Genomic DNA, 9,945 nt, shown 5'->3' on the forward strand with positions numbered 1-9,945 from the left:
AACTAGGACTATTGACTGGTTCCCTTTTGTCTTTGACTATTAACTGGTTCCATTTTGTCTCTGAACTAGGACTTGACTGGTTCCCTTTTGTCTTTGACAATTGACTGGTTCCCTTTTGTCTTTTAATTAGGACTATTGACTGGTTCCCTTTTGTCTTTTAAATAGGACTATTGCCTGGTTCCATTTAGTCTTTTAATTAGGACAATTGGCTGGTTCCATTCTGTCATACGTAGTGTTGATGAGTGAGTCTTGTCTCAGTCAGTAACATCACTCAGGAGCTTCGTTGATACAGAGGACACAGGTAGTAAAACAAGATAAGACTGGGGTGAAAAGTTTAACCACATGCAAGACTTGAGGAATATACAGTAATCAGAGGCCAGACATTTATGAGGTTGATAGTAAGGCCATGGTGTGTAATACTATCTCACTTATAATTGCCAATTATTTGAAGTGTATCCTACGTGGCAGGCGTGACCTTGGCTTTCAAGGAAGGAGGATCCATGGGTTCATGCCTTTAGGTCCAGGAACATTGAACCAAGGAGCATTTAGTACCTGTAGTAAAGTATAACCTGTGCAGCAGAATTGCTATAGTTCTAATGGTGCAATATTATACGCCTTATCTGATCACAGCATGCACTGAGATACTGTTCACACTTGGTCTGACCCACTATTCCTTTTGTACTGTACACTTGTTTACTTCATAGTCCTTTTATTTTCTTAGATCTGCTGTGTACTGCATGCATGTGTGTATTGATTGATTGATTGATTGAATACTTTATTAGTCAGAAATGTAAACAGCACGTCGCTTTTTATTATTTTTTTGTATCAAACGTGGGAATATTTTCTTATAATGTATTATGCTCCTTTATTTTACCTTATTTTAATTGTATGTATTATATCCTTAATTTATTTTGTTGCACTCTGTATTTTTATTCTGTAAAGCACTTTGAATTGCCCTGGTGTATGAAAAGTGCTGTATAAATAAAGTTGCCTTGCTTTGCCTTGCCACGTGGTAGAGTCAGACAATAAGCCTAAACGGATAACACAAAAAAGTCCTGGGGACTTGTGGTCCTGTATGCAGTATGTATGAATGAATGTATGTACGTACTGTATGTATGTATGTATGTAAATACAATTTGCTGAAGATGTTTACAGTACTGTTTAGAGTAAAACATTTGGATGCCCAATGGGCTCAGTTTTTTTAATATTAAATATCTGTCTATCTTTTGTGGAGGATAGTCTGAAGATGCCGTATACTCAGTCTGAACAATAGCTGTGAGAGGAGGTAGGTTTAATAGGCTTACTAGGCTGCAGTACATACGACTGATTTGTTAAGAATTTTCAAAGCTGTAAACTGTAGAGTAGACGGTTGTTGTAGTGCCACCATTAGGACTATTGACCCACAATGGCTGTCGAGGAAGCTTGGCATAGGACTGGACCTGTGTGCCAAGTTAAGTTTATTTTCATGCATGGGGAAGCACATTTCCTGGTTAGATAGAACAATCAGAGATACAAGAGGGCTGCCCGGCCCCTAAATAGGAACACTGTGTACTGAACTACATATTTGTGTTTTTGCTTGTCTTTCCCAAATACAAATAAATCAGATTAATACAATATTCCATGACTTGTTTAGGGTATTTTCTTTTATGATACATTGATACATACACAGTTGTTGAAACATGGTTAAACATTTATGTTATTACATTCCTTTTTTTTATGTTTACAGTTCTTGTTAATTGCCCACCTGACCTGCCAGTTACCTCAGATTATGAACACAAATTTAGATAAGGACAGACTGTTAGATAATAAAGGTGATCATCAGTTCATGGTAGCAAAGTGCCTTATCGCTGACAAAGAACTGTAACATCATGAGAAAATGAAATGTACCTGCATATTAGCAGTGCTGCAGTTTGAGTCACACAGCAACAGCTGCACTAGCTGCCCTATAGAACAGAGCTTCCCAAACGATGGGTCCCGACCCAATTTTATGTTGCAGACCCATTTTTAATGAGTCGTGAGTAAAAAAAATCCCTTTACAGGGACAGGGGTTTGGGAACCCCTGTCCTAGAAGACCATTTGGAATCCTCAAAAAAAGGGGGAAAAATGAAAGAAAGAAAGAAAAGAAACCCACTAATTTGTAAGGAGACATGTCTGTGTGTCCATGTGATCACATGGTCCTGTGATGTATTATGTGTTGTACAGAACTTGTGCTGATCTCAACAGGGGCGCTTGAAGTTGTGTCGGTCTGAACAGGGGCGCTTGTGGTCTGCACAGGGACACTTGATGTTGTCGTGGTCTCCACAGGGACGCTTGATGTTGTGGTCTCCACAGGGGCGCTTGATGTTGTTGTGGTCTGCACAGGGGTGCTTGATGACGTTGAGAGGGATATTCTGGAGAGAAGAGCCTTTGGTAGGGCAGCCAGCCAACGTGGTGGAGCTGTGGTTTGTGAGGGAGTCGGTAGTGGGGGTGTTGACCAGAGGTTATCAATGGAAACACACACATCTCCTCTTCACCCTGAAATTACGAAGTGATGACAAATTTACTTACTGCGCTCCTCATTGAATGAAGTTGGTTTATTTGACTACTAATAGTGTGGTAAGTACTGGTATTGATTTAGATTACAGTCTACAAACTTCCAAACAGAAATTAATCATTAACACAATTCTGTTTTAGCAGTCACAGATTGCGTGCAGTAATTACCACCTTGAAGCATTTTTAAACTAAGCTTGCACACATGAGGCTACATGAATGAACTGACAGTCAACATCAGCCGTCTCACTTCAAGATGATGACTGTCTGTGTGAACCGGTCCTGTGGTCATCATTTCTAGATCCTTCATCGTCTCCACCTTCCTCCATTTGGCTCTACGGTTCTGGAACCAGATCTGAAGCACACAGTATGAACACCAATTAATATTAACCTCTTGAACCCTATGTACTTTGTTTCCACAAAGTTTCCTCTTTTTCCCCCCTCTACACCAAATGTCGTCCGACTGGACACCAGGGTTCATGTTGTTAACGCACAGTTTGAAAAAGAGAGACGTTCCATTTATTTTCATTATGAACCTGAACAGGCAACTGGGATTTTGTTTGAAAGGATATACTGTGCCTCTGTTTTCTATGCTAAATGTGGTATCTAAATAGTTGATAAAGGAACTGAATCATTATCATCGATATCTTTATTGGCTTTTAAGCTTTATTGGCTTTTATCTCTGTTTGACTTGTTAGCTTCCATTAGACTATAGAAGCTGACCCCTGGATGCCCCGTCAGGCTGTATAGTGTAAGCCCATATTTGCCCATATACAGTATGGACATATCGGTCGGGTCGGCGGTGTGACGTAGCTGTGAAGCAGGCCGGACTCTAGATGTGAGGACCGGGTAAATCAACAGGTTCTTACAGAGGACACGGGTGGTAAAACAAGATAAGCCATGGGGTGAAAAGTTGAACGACATGCAAGACATGATGAACACAATCAGTCCAGACATTTATGATATTGATAGTAAGACGTTGTGATCTTGGAAATTTTCCATTTTTTCATGGAATGTTGGCCTATTATCACATGCCGAGAATCGGGACGCTTGGGTTCAATTCCCCTTGTTGAGATCTGAACCAAAACAGACAACTGAGATTTTATTTTAAATTATTTTTGAATGTACAGTGTAAAATGGGGCTTAATGCGTAATGCTACTTTGATAAAGGTTTGGGTTGTGTAGTTACCTTGCTGTGATGTAACTCTATTGCCGATTGATGTTGTTCTGTTGGATATTCCAAAACTCTTCTCATTGACTACAAACTGTAGTGCGGCGAAACAGCTCACAAAGTCACTCTTTTAACACATAAATGAATGTTTCACCATGCAATGTAAGTCAATGAGAGACTATTAACTGGAATATCAATTACTAATCAGTGGAGCCGCTGTCGTAGTGGTGACAGTGTCATGCAAGATATGCCAGTCATGTTTCTGGGGCTTTCCTGGCCAGGGCGAGGGTAACACACCGGCAATGGACCCTACTGAACCGCCTATGAACTGGCTGCCTCAAATCATCAATGAAGAAGTACGGCTTGGCAAACAGTGTAACATACGAGTGCAGCGAGCCTGAGCAGACTGCCGAACATATAATAACCTACAGTTATTATGGAAGTGGTGGAAAAAGTACTCACATTTTGTACTTAAGTGAAAGTATCAATACTGCAATGTAGAAAATAAATACTCTGTTACAAGTAAAAGTCCGGAATAAAAAATGTGGGTAAGTATTGGTAAAGATTTGTACTTAAAGTACCAAAAGTAGAAAGTACTCATCATGCAGAAGGTCCTCATTTCAATGTTTTCAAATGTATAAAATGTATGAAAATCTTTTGAAAATAGCAGATCTACAAGCTCACAATGCGTTGTAATGCGACGAATTGTGAGCTTGTAGATCGGCTATTGTGAAATGGGCGAAATTTATATAGGGCGGACGTGGTTAATGTATGTTTTGTAATAATCAAAATCTACAAAGTAACTAATAACTAAAGTTTACTAATAAATGTAGTGGAGTAAAAGTACAATATTTGGATCCGAGATGTAGTGGAGTACAAGTAAAAGTATTGGAAATTGGGAAATACTCAAGTAAAGTACAAATACCTGGGGCATGGTAGTGGCTACACAATGATGAAAAGGACATCGGACGATACACAGGAAAAAAAACAGCAGCCATTCGGGCTGGTGTATCAAGTAATCAGATGGGCTTTCAAGATTTCCCACACATTTTATAACAATGAATTTTCAAAACTTTTCCAATGTATTTTTCCCATTTCCAGGACTATAGAAATCATACAGTGCAATAATGAGACTCCAGTGAAACCGGTGTGCCATCAATGCCTCAAGACAGACTCGAGCGAAGGTGTCACGTGACAAAAAGAACAGATCTACAAGCTAACAACGTATCAAGTAGCACTGCGCATTTGACCACATTTTACCCATCTTTCACGTAACGTTAGACAAAAACAATGTATTTCATTGCTGTCGGGCAGAAACCTCTTATCTCTGTATTTTAACTTTTTGTGTTTTTTCTTAAATCATACAGCGTCACGCAAAAGCATCAAAAGTAGCAGATCTACAAGCTCAAAACGCGGCGCGAAGCGACGCGTTTTGAGCTTGTAGATCTGCTACTTTTGCTATTATAGAATTTGAATCCTGAAAGTAACAGTTTTGGACAAATGAGGTTTCCACTCGACAGAGACGATAAGATTTTCCAAAACTTGTGATTAATTCCAAACCTTTTCCAGGCCTGGAAAACTGTTTTTCTAATTTCAAAATATTTCCAGGAATTTCATGACCGTGGGAACCCTGTCCAGAAAAAGGTTGTGAACGGACGTACCTGTATGCGTCCCTCGGTGAGGTGCAGACGGGAGGCCAGCTGCTCTCTGGTGTTGACGTCAGGATAGTGAGTGTCCTGGAAGATCTTCTCTAGCTCCTCCAGCTGGGATGATGTGAAGCTCACCCTGATCTGACGTCTCCTCCTCTGGCCTGAACAAACGTATCGATCATCATCATCATCATCATCATCATCCTCACCACCATCATCATTGTCTTATTTTGGTCTCATTCTTTTTCTTTTGTTTATGTTGAAATCACTGCCATAGTTAAAGCTCTGTAATTTTTGTGTGTGTGAATCCATTTTTATTTGATCCAATCTGTATGGTACAGTATGAAACAATATAACTTATACAATTGGGGTGGTTGCATTTGGTCTCCCTGCTCTTCTATTGAGACATTCATTTTGTGTCTAGGTTGAACATGACCGTTCTCCCCAGAGCAAGCAGACAGGCTCTATTAGCTCAGCCGTAAAAAGTTCAGCACTTGCACAGGGGACCAGCCAGGGTTCAATTCTGGGGTAGAACAGGAAAGTTACATTGCGGTGATGATGATAATAATAATATTTAAATTCTAAACTTTACGCTTGCTAACAGTGCCTCTTTATTGTTACTGGTTTCTGCAAGGTTGGACTATTAATAGCCTACTGTTGTGGTGTAAGAATGAAGAATACTCACGCATGAACTCTGTGGATGTTTGTGAAGAATTTCCCAGCATCATTTGTGACGTTTCTGTGTGCAGAAAAGTCAGACATGTTTTTTAATGCTAAACACGTGTTCTCCTACTTTTGTAAACACTATTTCAACAAACAGAATTTACTCCTAAATCATCTCATCTCACTCTGTATTTTGTTAAAATAGCTTTATATTCTGATAGAAATCATTGTTGTAGAGTGTTTGTTCAGTAACAGTGGCCTCCCTGTGTCGCCAGCTCTTTAGTAAACAGAGAATGCATTTTCAGATCGGGATACCAATTTTATCCAATTAGGAGAGATAGCTTGTTTAATTTATTTTGGGGGGAAAATGTCTCACAATTTAATACACCAATCAATGATATTAACTCATTCAATCCACAAAAGCATCTGTCATTTTAGATTTTAGCTACTGTATGTATATAGCAACATACGTTTTTTTGAAAACTGTTAGGATTTAGAAGGCATTTTTAGAATCAGCCACAGGTCTAAATGGGTTAAAAATAAAGAACATTTGAAATGTGTATTTTTAACGTAATTGTTTAAAGCATTTACGTTTGAATACTTAAATTGTTTTTAAAAGCAAGTACTCACTCCAGTAAGTGAGCTCAAGTACAAATTTGACCCAGCAACTTTCACATACAGTAGTTGAGTAGGCTAATATTTGACCAGGGAGTATCTACACTGACTGGGGGTTTACTACTACTTCCACCACTGGTCATGAGATGTGACAGTTTAAAGCAGTGTTTCTCAAAGTGGGTTCCAGGGACCCCCAGGGGTCCTTGATCGGGTTTCAGGGGGTCCCCAGCAAAATAGTTTTAACCACTTTAACCAATAGGCCTACATCAGTTATTTGAAAGTAGCCGATCTACAAGCTGTAATCGTGTAGATCTGCTAATTTAAAAAAAAAGAAGAATGTGGAATATTTGGGAAACAGTTTGACAACACAAATCTTGTATCGGGGTCCCTGGCACAACATATTTTCAGATGGCGGTCTGGGGCCAGAATACATATTAATTTGGGTGGTCCTTGACATGAGAATGCCTGAGAACCACTGGTTTAAAGTACCTGAAGACAACTGGTGGTGGTTGATGTGTCTAGCATTCTCCTTGATGACTGACCAGGTGCGAAGAAGCACTCTTCTCTCTTTCCCTGCACAGGGTCTCCTCAGGATCTCATCAATGGAGTGGGACAGTTTTTTAGCTGCTGGTTGGTCCCTTCCTACGTCCATGTTAGAGTCTTTCTGTGATGTCTGTATTCCACACATACAATACAGTGTTTTATTCTTCTGCCAAAACAAGCAACAGGTCTGCCTTTGTCAATTATGTCCACTCCTGGTTAACTCCACAAATCACAGTCTGTCCATATGCTGCTCTTTCATACACATCTCTCTCTCTCTCTGTCTCTCTGTCTCTCTTGAGGCTTAGCCTCACTGACAAGGTAAAAGCAGCAAGTCAGTCAGGTGCTTCTCCCTCTGGTCCCTGTCAGCCTTTGTTTGATCTGCATCATATGACCCTAGTGGCCGGGGGGGAGGAGCTATACTATAGCAAGCAGCTGCTCTGTGGAACTAGTGTGTGGAACTAACTATACACACCACTGGTTCTCAACGCGCGGTCCAGGGACCAACGTGGGGTCCAAATTGACTCTTACACGTCAGTAATCCTGAGAGTGCACGAATGGAACCAAACAGACCCTTATGGTGTCCGCCAAATGGACCCATAGGGTTAACTCTCTGAGTTAATATGTAAGCACTGAGGATTTTGGGGTAAATTGGGGTTCCAGTATAGTTTAGTTTGTGATTCTTCTCAACCTTTTTAATTTCAAGGACCCCCAGTTTGATATGCATTATCAGACCACATGACCCCCTATTTGATAGGACCCCAATAAACACACTGTATACTGTGCAACAAAGGAAAAAAACAAGGCACTCTTCTGGTGGCTAGTTCATAATAGAATGTGTTAAAAACTGGGATAACGCAGCATAAACACTGCATACTGCATATCTCAGTCTTAATTTAGCTCTGAGCCTACAAATGGAACCAAATGGACCTGTACTCCTCAAGCCCATGACGGATCCATTCGGCCCCTGGTGGTCCCCGAACCAGATGTTGAGAACCAGTTGCTATACAGGGCCACATCTCCATTGTTAAAGAGATCCTTTTCTTGGAAAGCGTCATAATCAATAGTATGGATTCAATTTACAATTTGATCTGAGATAGGGACTGCTGACTGGGACATTGTTTTCATAATACATTTACAAGGGTTGTAAAGATTGCTCAATTTAACAGTGACAATCGAACAATATTATCTATTAATACTGTTTCTGTATAGTGTGACTTATTTCTCCCTCTGTAATTGCGCTCAATCAATCAGAACATAAGAAGCCATTCTTGCACTGCAGTGTGATAAAGCTAATCTTTATTAGCTTGGCCTCACAATGCCCTCAGCTCACCCTCATTAAGGATCACTGACAGATCACTTGTTGTATTGTTGTGAGCGCCTCCCCTGGTGACAGTGAGAATAATCCTTGGTTAGTTCTACAGAGTATTCCACTGAAGACTCTGCCGCCATCTAGTGGCATTCTACAGTCAGTCGGCAAGATGTGTGTGTGTGTGTGTGTGTGTGTGTGTGTGTGTGTGTGTGTGTGTGTGTGTGTGTGTGTGTGTGTGTGTGTGTGTGTGTGTGTGTGTGTGTGTGTGTGTGTGTGTGTGTGTGTGTGTGTGTGTGTGTGTGTGTGTGTGTGCGCGTGGTGACCTGCATGATGCAATAGGCTCAATGCACAGCAGCCATATTGGAAAGAAATTGGGCTTCTTCTTACTTCCTTCACAGGTGTTACCAATGATACTAATGAAGGCTCTGTTCCATTCTGGTCAGGGTGCTGATATCGTGCATGTTGGCTCACTAGAAACACTCCATTTTGGTTCCCAAATGGCCCCTTATGGTGGGTGTGTAACTCTGAGAGTGTACAAATGGAACCAAATGGACCTTACGGGTCCATTTGGTTTCATTTGTACACTCTCAGAGTTATGGGGGTCCTTGAAAATAAGACAACCACTATGCCACACTAAATGGAACAGAGCCTTAATTAGTATCATTGGTAACACCTGTGAAGGAAGTAAGGAAGGGGACCAATTCATTCCCAATATGGCTGCTGTGCATAGAGCCTACAGCATTTCAATTTCATGCAACCAGGAGAGAGAAACCCATTCATCAGCTTCAATTTCATAGTGTTCCAATTCCAATTTTGTCTGTCTTCCAATTTTACTTGTTTATCCTGTAACCTGTATAAGTTCTCTCTCCTGATGGGATGAAATTGGTTGACCTGAGCATTTATTTAATGAACACACTATAGCACTGATTGCTATCTGAATATAGAGCTATTTAACCAAAAATACAGAGAGATGTGTGTGCGTGTGCGTGATATACAGTACATGCATGCATACATGCATACATACATACATACATACAGACAGACATACAGACTAGGGCTGTCAAAAAAAATCGATTCATGAATAAATCGCGATTCTTAATGCCACGATTTTAAAAATCGATTCAAAATATTAAAATCGATTTTAAAAAAATATATATATTTTTTGAATTTTTTTTTTTTTTTATTTTTTTTTTTTTTAATATAAAATTGCAATAAATCGCAGAATCGAATATCAATTAATCGCAGAATCGCAATTTTAATCGAATCGGCACCCTAGAAAATCGCAATAAATCGCAGAATCGCAATTTTAATCGAATCGGCACCCTAGAAAATCGCAATAAATCGCAGAATCGAATCGAATATCAATTAATCGCAGAATCGCAATTTTAATCGAATCGGCACCCTAGCAATCGATTTTGAATCGAATCGTGAGGTAAGTGAATCGTGACACCCCTAATACAGACATA

The sequence above is a fragment of the Gymnoscopelus microlampas genome (assembly GCF_963454915.1).
Source record: "Gymnoscopelus microlampas genome assembly, chromosome: 6".
Classification (NCBI taxonomy): Eukaryota; Metazoa; Chordata; class Actinopteri; order Myctophiformes; family Myctophidae; genus Gymnoscopelus; species Gymnoscopelus microlampas.